Here is a 17,924-nt window from a genome sequence, read left to right as displayed (position 1 = left end):
AAATACAACATGACAGCAGTGAAATCCTAAGTGACTTATTTACATGAAACATGGTTACGTACTCTGCGTTCTCCCAGACTGTGATGCACACAGCCAATGAAATTCTTTCCACCCAAATTGTAGCAACTCTGAACCCAATGGGCGAGGAAACTCTCCATTTGTCGTGTCGACAGCATGAGCAGAGAAACCCACAATGGGAAAACAATGCCTAAAGAGGCAATCGCATTAGAGCTCATGAGTCATTCATGCATGTTCATTTTGAATTCACGGTAATACAGAGCATAAGGAAGCAGCTCTGCTCCACAGAAAGCACCTACCACAACAAGCCTTTTGTTTTCTAACACTTGTTTGCATGAAACATCGCCAAGATGGTGTCACAAGATTATGCAAATACTTAAAGTAGTTAGTTTTATTAACGTCATTAATTTGTAACATATTGTCTTTATACTGTGTGCACAAATATTATTTAAGTTCCATTTTTACAGATTGTTTCTGTTCAACACCTAATAAATTGCTTTCAATTAATCCAAAAATATTGATAAAACTTAAACAAAAATAAATAAGAGAGAGAAAAAAATGAGGTTTTGGCTTTGAGCTGGCAATGTTAAGTAGTCATGTGTTTCTAAAGCTTAATCGCTATTGTACAGAGTAATTGACTGTTGAAATATTGTCACTTGCAATCTCCTGTCATTGTCCAAGTATTTTTATTTTATTTTTTTCATATGGCAAAACTCTATTTAAAAACAATCAGAGTGCGTTTGGATGGTACAGTTCACATTGTTTTCTGGGGTTTAGAGAATTTGAAGTTTATCTGTTTTTTTGGCAGAGTATAAATACAAACATGTGAACATTATGAATTTTATATTTCCAGGAGAGATGTGGATGTGATTCCTCTATTGCAGAACATCAGTTGCAGTCGTGCACAACAAATTGTCTAGTTGTGATTAGGGATTTGTAAAATAAACATGCATTCACTACACTTATATAGCTGCACAGCACCTACAGATTGTAGCAGTTGTTGATTTTAATTAAGAGAGTCTGAAAAAAAAACTATCCCTCAACATAAACAAGTAGATCTGCAATATGTGCTGCATCCAAAATGTTGTCCTATTTTGTCAACAGTATGGATGTGACAAAAAATTTGATTCATATAAAGATAGAAACAGGAAATAATGTGGAATGTTTCATTTTGAGGGTTCTATCTTTTTCAATCATTTAAACTGGGATATAGTGGTCCCATTTCTGAAAAACCTGTTTGGAGCCACTAGGCTTCCTGTCTGTCTGTGTCATGTGACCTGCTTGCCCAATCAGTCAGCAGTCTATTGACAGTGACCTGCAGAAACTCCAGTTTGGAGAAAATACTTGTCACAGGGAAGAAATGGAAGAATACTAGACACTGCAGCATCTGGGACATCATTGCTGGGTAAGTAAAGTGCTACAGTGTGGCAATTTTACTGCACCATGAAAAAAAAATGACATTGATTTAATTAGTTTTAATTCAGAATTAGACTGGGACTCATATTGGGTAATCACTAGGATTGTTTTTTTCTGGAAAAACTGATGAGAACATCCCTAATTTCCTGGTTTCTATACCACACAGAAATGAAACAAATGTAAATGTAACTTTATATTGCACTGACTGTAACATATAGGTCTGTATTTCTTTTTTGTAGCATATATCGTTTTAAAGGTCATCAATTGTTAAGCATCATGATGCATTGCATGATCTGTATTTTTATAGAAATTAAAATTCACTCAGCCTCACTGAGATGAATGAGTTTTTGGAAAAGGTTTAAATAATTCAAAACCACTTGGAAGAAATAATGCAGGGTGTATTTTCTTGTTCTGTTCCACTGAGTCAATGTTGTTCTACTCATCACTTGTGTTATTCTTTGCCTTCTTTTTCGTTTACATTTTTCACCGTTGTAAAACCAGACGCTCATCCTCAGGAAATCCTTTTTGCTCAGAGAGAAGCTCTCCATCCATAAATACAAACCAAAAAAATCGAGTTACTGCTCCCAAATTACTAAAAGCAATTTGAGTAGAAAATCAAGGCTGAAAGTACATCATCATTTCTAACTGCACGAACAAAGAGAGCTGCTGAAGAACAGCAAAATCCCTGTCAGCACTGACCTCACACTCCCAAAACCACAGCTCATGAGTCGGAGCTGCTGTGGGGTGTTTTTGGAGAGTCAACCCATAGAGTCATCGCCTGCTTTAAGGCCAGAGGACGGAATGTCTCCCTCTCTGACCAGTGAGGCCAAAGTAGGTCAGCCGTCCAAACCTCGCCTGGGAGGATAGCCATCATCAAATACTAATCAGTGCTCGTCCAAGGGTGCGCTCCATTTCTGTGCCTGCAGGGTCTTGGAGGAGCCCCAACAATTCCCCTAGCCCTGCTTTGCTTCGTAACAGTTACAGCCAAAAGCAGAAGGACAAAGTTTACTGTCAAAGCTACTGAAATCTGGAGCCCGATCAAAGTATAATACGCACCATAGACGCTGAGATATCAGCGTGCCAACCCTGCAAACACACAGACACAAACAACACACACTGGGTTAGCTGCCAGGCCTGATGGACTTTATTTAGACCAGGCTTTTTGACATCTGATTGAATACTCCTTAATCCCACTTAAGATTGACCCCAAAATCCTCTTGACAATGAAATAAAACCGGCTACATTTGTTTTTTCTTCTTCTTTTACAACCTGTATATTTTTTGTTAAAGGTCTGCTGTGAAAGGGCCTTTAGAGGACACTCAAACACAGTCTTCCCGGTTTATAGAGCTGCTACCGTTTGCCCTTTATTTTTGTTACAGCTGTCAGCTCTGTGGTGACAATGAAGTATTTCACCTCCTTTTGCAACTTAAACACAGTTTCTGCAGATCTTACCATCTAAATTAACCCAAACACAAATAACCTGGTTGAATTTGAAAGATTGTTCTTATCCCGACAGAAGACAAAGTGACTGTCTATCTGTTTTAACAGTTTGTGCCACACTTTCACACATCTCAGGATGTCCTACAAGGCCCTGTCATAGGACCTACTTTCCTTACAATTTGCATGAATAATAGAGGCTGAATGCTAATGATGTTATATTGTATTCTATGTATTTGGATGCTGATAGTCCTGGTATTTGGTCTGGTGTAACCAACATCTTTGCTTTACCTCAAACTGGAGCGAACTGCAGGCAAATTCAAGTCTAAATTGTTTCCAAAGGTAAAAAAATAAATAAATAAATAAATAAATAGCTGAGCTTATCCCTGCTATTGAATGTAGACAGGGTTCCCTTGCTAAAATATTTTCTTTGAGTCTATTTTTGATGGCAATAATTCTTGCTTTGTCCCTAATGTTACGGCACAGCTTGTTGCAGTCACCTTTTATCTTACGTTGACAAAGTAGATCTTATTTACACAGATGTCTCTGTTCACCTATTGCAGATATTTGAACTGTTTAGGAAGGATCATCATTTATTACACTACAGCATAGAAGAACCTGGTTTTGTTTTGCATTTTGTCCTTCATTTGTCCAGTAATTTTATTGTATATTGTATATATATAATTTTTTTTAAGGCTGTGTTCCACTCATTACTGATATAATGCAAGTTCCAAGTCTCTGCACTGAGTTTTTTTTTTCCTTCTTGAAAAGACAGAAATCAATCCTAAGCTGTTCGGATACAATGACATTCATAAAAGTGATATCTCAGTGCCTCAAAGAGTAAACACTAATATCACAGTCCTTTTAAATGAGGTTTAGCTTTTAATTTGACTTTAGATGAAATGTGTAAGTTGTGTCACTCTGCCACAACAGCTAGTCTCATCTCAGAATTTATTATAGCAACTCCTATGATTGTCAGGCGGCGACTCGTCCTGCTCGTTATCAAATTAGACTGAAGGCCTCCTTCAGGGGAAAATAAATTGATTTTTTTTTTCTTTCCTTTAAGTAAATCAGTGATCACTGCAAAACCCCCGAAGACTCAGCAATAATCAAATTACTCTCAGCTGATGTGAAGTAGGGCTGATAATCAGCAAAGAAGGGGCGGAGGGAGGGAGTTGGCTTGAGGGCCTCCCAGAAACCACTCACAGATATTCCCATTGAAGCAAACACATCAAGAAAAAATACTTTTCTGCATTGATTAAAAATAAATCTGTATTACCTCAGTTTCTTACATACAAGTATTCTCTGATGAAATCTTGGAATATGTTTCTAGGACTACTTGTGTTATAATGCATGCTTTTTTTCATCACGAGTACACAACATCTAAACATGGGCAAAGTAGGTCAGTGCAGAGAACCAACATTTGATTGTATTCATATACTGACTTATGTTCATATTCAATCAATTTTAATCAGACAAAAATGTCAAATTCTACTTATTTCTTTTAGAAATAGTAGTACTAAGAATCTTCCGACATACTTTTTGAAAACGTCTGGAAACTAAGAAACACTTGAGGATAATTCCACACTTAGTTTTTTTTTTTTTTTTTTTCACTGCCAAAGTTGAAAATATATGTCACAAGAACTCTGCAGATACTGTGTGCAGTATCCAACATTATCAAAATAAAAATAAAAGTTACATTTTAATAAACACTATTAATCTGATTGGTTGTTTATGCAGCTAAAACATAACCAAAAGACAAAACTACATTAATCGTAGAGCTTTTACTCATGAGGATATGCGCACATTTTTAGATGCCTGAAGTCCACTTCTGACTAAAATTAACAATTTAACAAAATCTGCTTTGCTCATTTCTATTTTGCTTCTTTTTCCCTATCTGTGTCTTGAAGCCAAGTCGGTTGGCCTCGAGACTCTGGCTTTGGGGGGTTTTTGGTGGCATACTTCGTAATGTTGAAGCTTCTAACAGATGGCAACGTCAGTTTTTATTTGTTGAGAAAAGGTTACAAAAGCTTCAACAAAAATAGACTAGACCATCTGTTCAGTGTCTCAACAGCAAATAGTACAGAAAATAAAGGACCTTATTGACATTTTTTTTCCCCCACCAAAACATACTGTTTTCCTCATACACCAGTTAACACAGAAGTCCACAGATTAACATGATAACACCAGAAATAGATGCACTTTAATAAATAATTAAGTGTAAAAATGTAACTATTTTGAAGACATCTAACGGATTCCTATAGTGAATGCATGATTTTGATTGACTCCTAAAGTTTTAGAGGAGCATTGCACATGTGTTTAACTTCCCTAACAGTTTCAAAAAGAGACAGTAAGTGACAACTTATACAAAGAGGTGTCACATCACAAATTACAATGTTTGGGGTATCAACCAGTCAGGTTGACTGTTTATCACTGTTTTGTTTCTGGTCTTCATGAGTTTATAAGACTGAAGAGTTCATGGTAGATAGAACACAACAGATGGTTCAACTAGTGACAAGCCTGGTAGCTCGTTTACCTTCAGAAAATATTAAGAAAATGATTAAACATCCATTCTAATTTTAATCTGTAACTTAAGTTTAGATATTTCTCAGCTTTTTATGCACAATATTGCTACAACTCGTGCAGAACTTCAGCTTGAAAGGGAAAAAAAAACAAAAAAAAAAAACAAAGAAAACACTTGGAAGCCCAGTCCCTTGGACAAGAAGCAACCCAAGTCAATGATTGTAACACAATGTGTCACCATTAGCCTGACATAAGACTTGTGATAGCTGTAAGCTTTTCCTTCTGAGATGTTCAAAGCTATCAACAAGAGGAGAAAATATCTCTAACAGTCTTTCTTGTACTTCCTTCAGAAGTCCAGTCTACTCTTCCCTTTTTGTTTTTTTGGGGGGGCAAAACTGGCTTCTCTGTTGCACCAAAACACTTTCCCCCACTCTGTGTGCAGACACCCACCTGTTGCACATCTTGGCAAAACTGTACACTGGTCACACTGGTGGCAAGATGGACCTGGCATTTGCTGTAAACTTAAATGCCTTGAAGCGTTCTACTATGTCACTTGAACTTCTTAAAGACCAAAAAGCAAACAAAAAATAAACTATTCTACTGATGTTAGGTAAAACTCTAATCAGTTTGTGTAAAGGATGTGTGGACTCAGCAGAGATTTTACCTTCCCTTTTCTTTATACTAGACCTGTGCCAATTCTGGATGGAGGAAAGGTCAGCCCTGATCCTCTTTGCAGACCTTCTTGTTCATTCTAGTCTGATCCTGTCCTGTTCGTTGGACTAGCCAAACCACACTTTGATGGACAGACACCAGACAGACTTATTGCAGTGTTAAAGATAACCAGCAGCTCATCAAGTCGAGTTGTACTTCTTGAATTGCTGCAGAAAGTAGTACAGTCTCTCCTTGTACAGTGTCTGTGTATGAGGACAATGCCAGCTTCTGAGACAGGATGGTTAATGTAAACCGTTGTAGCATTTGCAACTCTTGACAATCTTGAGTTACAGTCAACCATCATGAACTACAAAATTAAGTTGCATCATTTCTAGCAACAAAAATCTGTTTAATTTGAAGTGACATAGCACTATAATGATAATATCAACTAAATATGAGTACTTTTTTGGAGTCCATCTTTTTTGCTCATCTACATTCCATTTAAGTGCTTGAGAAGTTTCTGGAGTGTTTTTAGCTTGTTAAGCTACTCAACTCTGACTTGTGCATCATCCAGGCATTAAAAAGGCCCCTAAACCCAGTGAATGAAGCATTGTGCCAACACAGAACAGCCAACTTAGGAAAGGGCCAGCTTTAAATTGGATCTTTAGGCTCTTTGTCACCAGCAGCCTGTCACAAAGACACAATTAGCTTTAAATGCATTTACAAAACATGCCAACTATAACACATTTTTTATATATATTTTTTTTTTTTCACTGACAAGGTGATTCCTGCAGAGCTATTAGCTAAAAACTTGGCATGTAATGGACGATCAAATGAAGGATGATGCATCTCTTAGGTTCTGTGTCAGGTGTTTGATTGATTTTTCTTTTCTTTCTCAAAGACATGCCTTTTAGATGCTGTTCATCTGCTGGATATGGCCAGCTTGTCCTCCATTTGTCCTGATTTCCATTTATTAAGGACATAGCACATCTTGCCAAGATGTGCCCAGTTTTCAGTTAATAGCGCTTTGCCAGTCACTGCGTTGGTTGTAATGTTACTTTCTTATTACCTGGCTTACATATAAAATTTGTAATTGGTTCTTTGTGTAGCGTAGTTGAATCTGCGTTGTGTCTTGTGGGAATAACAGCCAGACAACAGCTGATCTTGACGGCACTTTTAATATTCCTGCATTAAACAGCAGGAAAGAAAAAGTCAAAAACAGGCTCTTTCTCTGCACGGTGCTTCACAGCGCCTTCTCCCACACGGGATTCGAACAGAAAGAGCGCGCGTCGCACGTGTGCAACTTAATGAATAACAAAGCCCAAAGATGAGCATAATAATTTTAAACAGTACATGAATAACAAAAAAATAAAAATTAGACAAAATATTCAAACCAAAAGCAATGAAACATCACATACCTGCATTAAACAGCAGAAAAAGAAAAGTCAAAAACAGGCTCTTTCTCTGCACGGTGCTTCACAGCGCCTGTTTAACAAAGTTTGAATGCCCCAAAGCATATTATTTTACAAGAACATATCACTTATACTTAAAATACAGCGGGAAAACCTTTCATGAACTATAATGGTATGACCCGTTACTTTTTCTTCTTAAACCCCGAACTGACACTCAAAACAATATATGAACTCAATATATTCAACAGTAGAGATAACAATTCACATTTTCATTCACAACACACCACATTTAAATAAAAATAATAATTTTGAAACAGGAAGTTACCCGCTGTTTTGCAATGGATCTGCCGTCTTTTCAAAGTAAAAGCTGCCAGTGCTCATATGAGTTCCCACTGGAATAGCTTATCACTTGACAATCTAGTGTAACAACATCACACTGCTACATTTGCGCATGTAAACTTCTCAGAAAGGCTCCAGCTAACATGAATACATCTGGTATGAAATTAAGTCTACAACTACATTTGTTTCTGTTTTTGTTTGGTTCTGAAAATTACTTTGCTGATTTTATCCTAAAAAACTAACCATTGTGTGTTTTCATGCTATTTTCCTGCTGTGTTTGCAGACATGCTGTTGGAAGTGGAACAAATAGCTGTTTTAATGGGATTATTTTCAACAATTCCTTTCAACTTCTTTCCTCACTATGTGATTGGATTGTCATTCAATTCAGATTGGTCCAGGCAACACTCACTTTTGCCAACAAATCTGTGTATATATATATATATATATATATATATATATATATATATATATATATATATATATATATATATATATATATATATATATATATATATATGTTTTTATNCGGGCCGGATCCGGCCCGCGGGCCGTAGCCTGGGGACCCCCGTTTTAATGTAACAAAGTTCACCAACCTGGATCTGCTGAGCAGCTCAGCAAGAAGATCAGAACTAGAGAATAAATAAAATACATATTTATTATAAACTAAAGCTGAACAAGTTGAACACAATGAAACTGTAATCCAGACTCCATATTTATCTTATTAGCTCTGTTTTTATGCTAACTGGTGGTAAATGACTTGTTTAGCTCCATCAAGTCCAGAGAACCAAAAAGCTTCAACAACATTCAGTCTTTCACCCATTGAGCTACTGAATCGTAGCCTCAGCTGCCCTGGTGACAGAGGTGAGGCTGACTGATGCTACTGGACCCTCTGACCTGAACCAGCAGGCAGAGCAGGTATCGAACCAGCAACCCACTGATTATTGGATGAACCTTCATTACACAATCAGATCTATTTCATACTCAGACTCATCCAGCCCCCCAGTAATTCTATCATTAAATCCGTCCAGTAAAATGTCTCCAGTGTCTCTCAGACAGAGAGAAATGCTGATCCAGCAGAAAGAGACTAAAACTTGTCTACTTACAGATCAGACAGTGAGATGTTCCTTCCATTGTTCTTCTCAGTGATCTGACCTGACGATGTTTCACTGAAGCTGAGAACGGCTGGCTGAGCCGCCTACTTCCTGCTGCTGGTCCGTCTGCTGCAGAGAGGAGGGGCTGCAGGGCAGGAAGGCTGTTAATCAGGGATGTATAGTTAGAGTTAGGAAAGTTCAAGGTATTCTGACGATCATGGAGGAAATTTTACTATTTTTACTAAAAAAAAAACAAACAAAAAAAAACATTTTCACAGCTCAAAGAGGAAGACTGTGTAGAAGACCCCCGGATGTGATGACGAAGGCCGATGTTAGAGAAGAGATTGAAGATGCCATCGGAAGGAAAAGGCGCCCCCTAATGGTAGATGTTTAGGAATTTGTAAATAATTAACTTAAGCCAAAGAACTGCTTTTACTGACAGGTTATTTCTCCTGTAACATTTTTTCTCATGTTATATGTTGAATGTATTTGTGTTGCCTGAGCATATTAATGAGAAACACGTCATTTATTACAAACACAGGGAAAATCCCTGTATGCACTGAATGTTGGAATAAAGTCATGATACTCTAAAGCAGGGGAGTCCAAGGTGGGTCCTGGAGGCCCAGCATCCATCCATCCATCCATCCATCCATCCATCCATCCATCCATCCATCCATCCATCCTCTTTACACCATTGTCCCTCAGTGGGGTCGGAAGGGTTGGTGGTGCCTCTCCAGCTAACGTTCCAGGTGAGAGGCGGGGTCACCTGGGTCACCTGGGTAACCTGGGTCACCTGGGTAACCTGGACAGGTCGCTAGTCTGTCACAGGCCCAGCATCCTCCATGTTTTAGTCTCCCTGGTTTAGCGCACCTGCATCAAATGATGCTCATTAGAGGCCTAAGAGGAACTTTGACCTGCTGAGGAGGTTGTTACTGCCAGCAGGGAGAGAACTAGAACATGCAGGATGCCGGGCCTCCAGGGCCCACTTTGGGCTCCCATGCTCTAAAGGGTCAGATTTACAAATTATGGTACTGCTGACCAGGATACTGGCCCAGTTAAAGTGGATATATTATTCTTTTAAGTCCTTCCTTTTGTCATGTAAATCATTCTTTTATGGTTTATGGTTTGGACTACATTAAACTTATTTTCTCTGCCTAGACAAGTCCAAAGTCTGGCCCGGGGGCCAAATGCGGCCCGTGGTCACAGTTCATCCAGCCCGCAGCCTCTGTCATAAAATCAATAATGTCTGTAATAACCATTGGACAGCAGTAATGTTACCTGCATAGGGCAGAGCTTACACACTAAATGCTACACACTAAATGCTGTTCCTCATTTAAACACTAGAGGGCAGCAGCCTGTGTGACTCTTTACCCTCAATTTTCTAAAATGGCGACGATCAACAAAAAAAGGAAAGTTGACTGCGAGGGCCGACGGTTCAAGGATGGGTGGAAATTAGACTATTTCTTCAGCTGTGTCTGCCTCATTTGTAAAGAGACAGTGTCTGTTTTTAAAGAGTTCAGTGTGAAGCGACATTACCAAACGAGACATGCCGACATATACGACATGGTCCATAGAGCTTTGGAGCGTGACGTCACTGATGTAGACGGACGGGTATCAGCGCCATCTTTGGGGTCCATAAACATAACCAACAAAAACAACAGTCTCGCAGATTTTTTTAATCCAACTTACTTAAAATAATTTAGCTATGGTACAAACTTGCTGCGTTATCGGGTGTTATAATTTCTAATTTTGTTCTTCTTAAATCTAACGGCATTTCTCCCATTTCTGTTTCTAAGGCTGCTGTTGGTGTGGTTTTAAATGCTCCAGTTCATAATCTTAGTGTCTGATGTTGGATAATGTCTAATTTAGCCAGATGTGTTTTAGCTGCTGAACCGTAAACTAGACAACCAAAGTCCATGTTGGATCTTATCATTCCTGTATAAATCTGTTTTAATGATTGTCTATCTGCTCCACAGTCACACACAGCCAAACATCTCAAAATATTTTAGATTTTCTGAATATTTATATTCATTTTAACTTTTCATCAAACCATAGCCCTAAATCGCTGCCTCTGTCCTCAGCCTGTTCCCGTTGCAGTGGATTTCCTCCTGCATTATTTTCCTCCAACACATTATTCCACTGAACGAACCACGTACAGCTCCCTTTATATCCCCCATCTTCCCATTTCTGACGCTGGATCTTCAATATCCTCAAGCTTTGAAATAGCAAACAGCTACAAACCGCGTGTTAGCTGTAGTGGCTAAGTTTTGGCTACAGTCCGCTGTCGCCTTGATATCAGCAGGAAAATGAAAAAACTGAGCACCGGATGGTACCGACTAATTACTGGAGACCACGGCACACAACAGAACTCAGTTGTTGTACCAGTAGCTCACAGATATTTTAACTTTTGATTCTTTTTCATGGTACAGGTTTTGCAGCTTTGGCTGAAAACAAAAGGAGCAAAAGGGACCTGGAAACGATCTACGTGGCATAAATTCAAACGGAAATACGTCACCACTATCCTGTTGCTAAAAACTGAGCTGCGCTGAAGTAAATAAAAGAGAGAAGTTCAAATATATTCTGAGAGTGAAACTCCTTCTTGAAGGTGAAAATATATCATGTTTCTAAAGAAAATAAAAACGGAAGTATAGGAAATAGCGCCCCTTTCGCTTCCGGAGTGCAATGGACCCATTTCCAAATAAGGTATGAGACTGACAGTGGTCCGTCCCCGCCACTTTTTGTTTGCTGCAGCAGGTCCTTCTCAGACTTGTCCACTAGCATCCCCATAGCCTCTGCACGTAAACCGGAAGTCCCTGACGCTCAAATTGCGTGCGGTCTGAACGCAGCATTAAAAGGACTGAGGATAGTCGGAGTTGCTCACAGTTTCTGACTTCGTAGGACGTTTCAGTTGATCTTTCCGTCTGGGAAGTTGGGATTTCCCAGTTTTTCATTACCACTGGAACGCATCATAAACTCCACCTTCACCTCCATCCTTTCTGCTTCTGCAAGGATCAGCAGCTGTGCGTTTTCACTTTCTCTGGGTTTCATTCATTTATTCTAGTTCCACGCTCTTCTAACTGCCTCTTGTGTTTAAGTTAAACTTTCTAAGTGGAAACGTGAATGAATCTAAATTTCGGACGAAGAGACCGAACCAACCAGGAGATGGATTCTTCTCTGACTGCGTCTCTGCTGCTGCTGTCTGTGGTCTTCATGCAGTTTGTCTCTGCAGCAGGTGAGATTCAGCTGTAGTTAAACTTTACTTACAGTAATGTCTAATTCAGCCCTCAGGAGCCGATATCCTTTTAGTCATTTCCCTGATTTAACCCCCTGAATGATGGTTCATTAGCAGAACTTCTACATGCTGAATCGGTGTTCTGACGATCTGGGCTACCCCGTCAGATTTTCCTACCGTAGCTCATCCAGATGGCCAATTCTGTCTGTCGATGCTACCTTTCGAAAACGGCTGACGTCACGTTTATGTAGCGTAATTGAATCTGCGTTGTGTCTTGTGGGAATAACAGCCAAACAACAGCTGATCTTGAAGGCACCTTTAATATCCCTGCATTAAACAGCAGAAAAAGAAAAGTCAAAAACAGGCTCTTTCTCCGCACGGTGCTTCACAGCGCCTTCTCCCACATGGGATTCAAACAGAAAGAGCGCGACGCGCGTGTGCAACTTAATGAATAACAAAACCCAAAGATGAGCATAATAATTTTAAACAGTACATGAATAACAAAAAAAATAAGAATTAGACAAAATATTCAAACCAAAAGCAATGAAACATCACATACCTGCATTAAACAGCAGAAAAAGAAAAGTCAAAAACAGGCTCTTTCTCTGCACGGTGCTTCACAGCGCCTGTTTAACAAAGTTTGAATGCCCCAAAGCACATTATTTTACAAAAACATAATACTTATACTTAAAATACACTTATTATACCCAGAAAACAAAACTACATACCTTCTCCCACGCGGGATTCAAACAGAAAGAGCGCGACGGAGATCGTGGGAAAACCTTTCATGAACTATAGTGGAATGCCCCGTTAATTGTTCTTCTTAAACCCCAAACTGAAACTCAAAACAACAATATATGAACTCAATATGTTTAACAGTAGAGATAACAATTTACATTTTCTTTATAACACACCAAATTTAAATAAAAATAATAATTTTGAAACAGGAAGTTACCCGCTGTTTACAATGGATCTGCCGTCTTTTCAAAATAAAAGCTGGTACTATTCAGATGAGTTCCTACTGGAATAGCGTTGCACTTGGCAATCTAGTGTAATAACATCACACTGCTACATTCACCCCCACTGTTTTACACTAGATTGCGGGCATCTTACCCAAATAACAAAAGAAAACAACAAGCGTACAAAGATAATCTTACAATTTTTTATTTATTTATTTAGTTTTTTACAAATCTGACCATGACAATACACGTAACCCAGGTATACCCTCCATACAAAACCAAAATGGTCGACCAGCAAAAAGCTATTCGATAAAGAATTAGGAGAGATGAGGGGTAGCTAAGTCCCCACCTCACCATAGAAGACATGCCACTTACACATCTATCATAGAGTACACCCAAAATCACCCCAATGTGTCCAGTGCAATGGACAACCTAAATAAAATCATGACCAGACCCCATTATAATAAATCCCAATAAAAGAAAGAAGAAAAACAATAAATAACACAAAATAAATGGCCCTATGACAAAATCTTAACTCTTTGTGTGGACATTGTTTGAATCAACCTGTTAACAGGTTTGATAAGTCTTCCCAGTCTCGTCCGTATCCCGTCCCCTGGAACAACCGAAAGAGTCCTTGAAGGTACAACAGTAGCGACTGAGTCACATCCAGACACATGTGAGCCACTAACGGCCTTCGTTGAACCTATGGTGTCACTTGAGGGTAAACCTGCGCTGACAGAGTTTGAAAGCTGGTCACCATTGTGATCCTCTGAGTGTGAGCTCTCTGATCTATGATCTGCCCCATCCAAGATGCTCTGATGGTCCCCACAGGCAGACATGATCCCTGTACCCTGAACGCTACCATCATTCACTCCAATAGCTTCAGAGTCACTAGCTACTGTAGCTTCACCTGTGGTCATCACCACACTGGACCCTGGAAGGGAGGAAACCCAGTGAGCTGTTCGAGCATCACTGTCACGCTCACCTGGACCCGCATCATCTGACGACCCACTTTCTGAAACTGTGTTTGAAAAAGAACCCTGAGACACCGAGTCATCCCATGATGGCAAAGGCAAAAAGTTTACAGGCATGATCAGATTCCTATGAACTGTCCTAACCCGTCCTGTGACAGGATGACAGATAACATAAGTGTTCAGTTCACTGTTCTTATGAACCACAATGTAAACCGTGTCCTTCCAACGGTCAGCCAATTTCCGTTTCCCCCGCTCCCCCTTGTTAGCCATCAAAACTCTGTCTCCCTTCTCCAAAGAGTGTCCCTTAACCTTTCGGTTATACACCTCAGCTTGTCTCAACTGTTGCTTCTCGGCGTGCTGCTGAGCCAAAGTCATTGCTTCTCTGAGGTCCGTGCCCAATGACTGAACATACTTGTCCATGTCAGCAGTCTCGCCATCTAAGAGAACACTTCCAAACATCACATCAACAGGTAACCTAGGAGTTCGCCCGAACATTAAAAAGAAAGGCGGAAAACCTGTTGTTTCGTGTACCGTGCAATTATAGGCAAATGTCAGTGTGTTCAGCATCTGGGGCCATTTTTCCTTTGCCCGAGGAGACAATGCACGGATCATGCTACCCAGAGTGCGGTTCAGACGTTCAGCCTGGCCATTTCCCGCAGGATGGTATGGGGTTGTATGGCTCTTACGAACACCGGCCATCTGGAGTAGCTCGGCAATGAGAGAACTTTCGAAATTAGCCCCTCTGTCAGAGTGAATACAAGCTGGAAACCCGTATATGGAAAAAAAATTATTCCATAACACACGAGCCACTGATTTGGCAGACTGATTTGGACATGGGTAAGCACATGCAAGCCTGGTAAAATGGTCTGTCATTGCAACAGACCCTGATAAAGTGCAGGTTATACTCATGTAATCCGAGAGGAGAGGAGAAAGCAGTGTATTTCTTATCATCTTCATGAAGTGGGACATTGTAATATCCCGAAGTCAAGTCCATTGAGCTAAAGAATGCGTTACCTCCCAAAGCTGCAAGAATGTCAGCTTGATGTGGTAACGGGTGCGCATCTTTGACTGTACGGGCGTTCAACCACCTGAAGTCCGTACACAACCTCAAGTCACCATTTTTCTTCCAGCAAAGAACAAGTGGAGAAGCATACTCACTGCTCGACTTTCTGATGATTTCACGTTCTTCCATGTCATCCAAAGTTTCTCTCAACTTTTGGTAGTGAGCAGGAGAAAGCCTACGATAAGGCAGACGAAAAGGGCGTTCATCAGTAAGTCTGATGCGATGACAGAATTCGGCAGCCTTGCCGCAGTCCAAGTGATGTCTTGAGAACACATCTTCATACTTTACAACCAAATCAGTCAGCTTCTCTCTCCAATGTTCGGAAACTTCACAGTCACCGACAGACAGATCATGTAGCCCCAAATCCGCTAATATGCCAGGTCCACCTGTTGTCTTAACACTGCAACACGACTCAGCTGTAAGGCTGCCATGAGAGCTGTTCACTCTACCCACATTCTGATGTACCCTCACCTCCATCCCACCATCAAAATCCTCCAAGGCAATGCATGGATACACATCAGCCACCTTAGAGTTCCTTCTCAACACAACCGGCGACATAGTAGGATTGATGATCTTCACAGGAAGCCACCCTCCTCCCCAAAGTGGAGTAACTACTCTGCCAACCATCACACTACGGTGTACGCAGCGTGAAGTGCTTGGTTCAACTACAACAGTACTCCCCACAGAGAGTTCAGTCTTAGGTGGGAGGCGGCCCCACACCACATGCTCACTCATAGGCTCAAGAGTCACGGCCTTCTTCAGTTTGACAGTCCCAACTTTCTCTGGGATTTCCTCCCCCCTCCACCTTTCAAGATTGGCCAAAAATCTGACAAACTGACTATTTGCATCCAAACAGGTAGAGTCAGGTCTACTCAGTATTCGCCAATAGGCCTCATCAGACTTAAACTGTTTGATGAGCGGTTTCATCACATTGGTGCCAACAATGAGCTCATCAGCCTGACCTTCAACCACCAAGACTGGGACGACATAGTCAAACCCAAACAGCTTAAGTTTCAGTTCACAGATGCTCACCGGTACAGTCTGTTTCCCACTACACCCAACAAGAACAATGTTAGTGGGAGGGATTACATCTCCCACCATCACTCCTGCCTCACATAGCTGAGGGATCATGTCTGCACGTATAGATGTAGCCATAGACCCACTATCTAACATCCCCCGCAGCTCAATCTTGTTCCCAACTAGTACCGTAGTGAAAAACAGGCCGTCACTGATAGGCAGTTTTGCCACATTCTGGAAAATGACAGTTTTATCAGTAGATACTGTGTTGCAAGCCATCGTGTACACAGTCTGAATGTCATCGTCAACATTGGGGGAAACACTACAAAGGCCCACACCATCCCCCACTAAATGAGGGCCATCTAGTTTTCCTGAGGCAGATCAGCCCGTCCCTGACCAATCGGGTGCATTTGAGGTTTCTGAGTTTGAGTACAGTGAACACTGATGTGCTCCGGAGAGAAGCATCGGAAGCATAATCTGTGCATCCTACAGTGTGACCTAGTGTCATGTTGCAGGTTACCACAAACCTGACATTCCCGTGAACGTCTAGAGATCTGCTTATTAGACCTGTTGTTTACAGTTTGAGTGTTACTGATCAGCGCTGTCTCCAGCAGACTCAAGACCCTGTCAAGAAGTGGGCAACACAGTTTGTTCATTGCCAACCACCCCCTCGTGTGAAAGCTCGGTAACCGCCACTTTCTGTTTTCCGCGGCTCCGAACAACCACATGGTCTCTTAAATACTCATCCAAGTGGTCTTGCACTTCACTAGCTGTCCAGTCGCGAGAAGGCTTGGTTTTAAAAACCAGCGCCAATTCTCTGTCAGGACAATGACGAATAAACATGAGTACCAGATGTGAACTCAGGTCAGTCATTGATTCCCCCTTACTAGCCAAGCACCGTTCAGCAACCTCTGCAGCTTTGTTAAGCCGTATCCAGTAATCAAGAGGTCCCTCATTTGTGTATGGTGTGGTAGCGTAGAAATCAGCGAGAGGCAGATCTGAATGAACGGTGTCCCCAAAATGTTGCCTGAGAATAGTAAAGATAACAGAAACATCTGTAGCCTTTGCATTACTACGCATCCAAACTTTAGTGACATCTCTTGCCCTCCCCATCAATCTGTTCATAACCACTTCTACCTGTTCAGCATTAGTGGAAGGTTTCTGTCGAAGGTAGGCCTGCATGAGATCTTCCCACTCAAAAACAGAGCATTTATCAGATTTGTCACCCCTGAAGTAGGGTGGAACATCAACATCAGAGCGTAACACAAGATTAAGTTTTGATGCATCAATAACAGTAGTACAACCTTGAAATGACTGTGAAGTGTTCTCGTTGTGATCTGGAGTTGAGTCAGGTTGAGGCTCCAGAGTAGAGTTCTGCATCAACGACATCTTGATGGACTCACCTATTTCTGACCCAATGGACCTGATTAGATCAGTTAATTGGGTGGAGGCAGTTTCTCCAGCAGGTGAAAACACAGAAGATGAGAGAGTCACTGGGCTCAAGCCTGGAGTGAAACTTAAAGGTTGACTAGTCAGTTCATCAACCCCCTTTGTCCTCCCAGACCCAGAAAATTTCGAACCCAAAACCCCTGGACTTTCTGGAGTAGACTGCATAGCAGCTGCTAACTGCAAAACCCCTCTCCCTCTACCCACGGACAATTCCCCATATCTAGGAGTTGACATTTTAGTCACATTCTGACCCTCCATGGATAGACCTCAATGTTGCCCTTTATGGGAAAAAGACATGAACATGTCCAGAACTTAAAAAAAACTAAAAAAAACGAGAAAATCC

At 40.7% G+C, this 17,924-nt stretch overlaps 1 long non-coding RNA gene across 1 annotated transcript; it reads left to right on the top strand.

Annotated features, from left to right (window-relative positions):
* The first annotated feature begins 3,794 nt into the window (after window positions 1–3,794).
* On the top strand, window positions 3,795–11,222 carry LOC106947981 (uncharacterized). Its single transcript, XR_001425086.1, has 3 exons — window positions 3,795–3,807; window positions 5,219–5,221; window positions 11,139–11,222. It is a non-coding gene; the product is annotated as an uncharacterized LOC106947981 (long non-coding RNA).
* Window positions 11,223–17,924: the final 6,702 nt, after the last annotated feature.

The sequence above is a fragment of the Poecilia latipinna genome, unplaced genomic scaffold, assembly GCF_001443285.1.
Source record: "Poecilia latipinna isolate Pla-1442-1.1 unplaced genomic scaffold, P_latipinna-1.0 Scaffold266, whole genome shotgun sequence".
In the NCBI taxonomy this organism is placed as follows: domain Eukaryota; kingdom Metazoa; phylum Chordata; class Actinopteri; order Cyprinodontiformes; family Poeciliidae; genus Poecilia; species Poecilia latipinna.
Note: the sequence above shows the minus strand (reverse complement) of the source record. Positions and strands in the feature narration are given on the sequence as shown.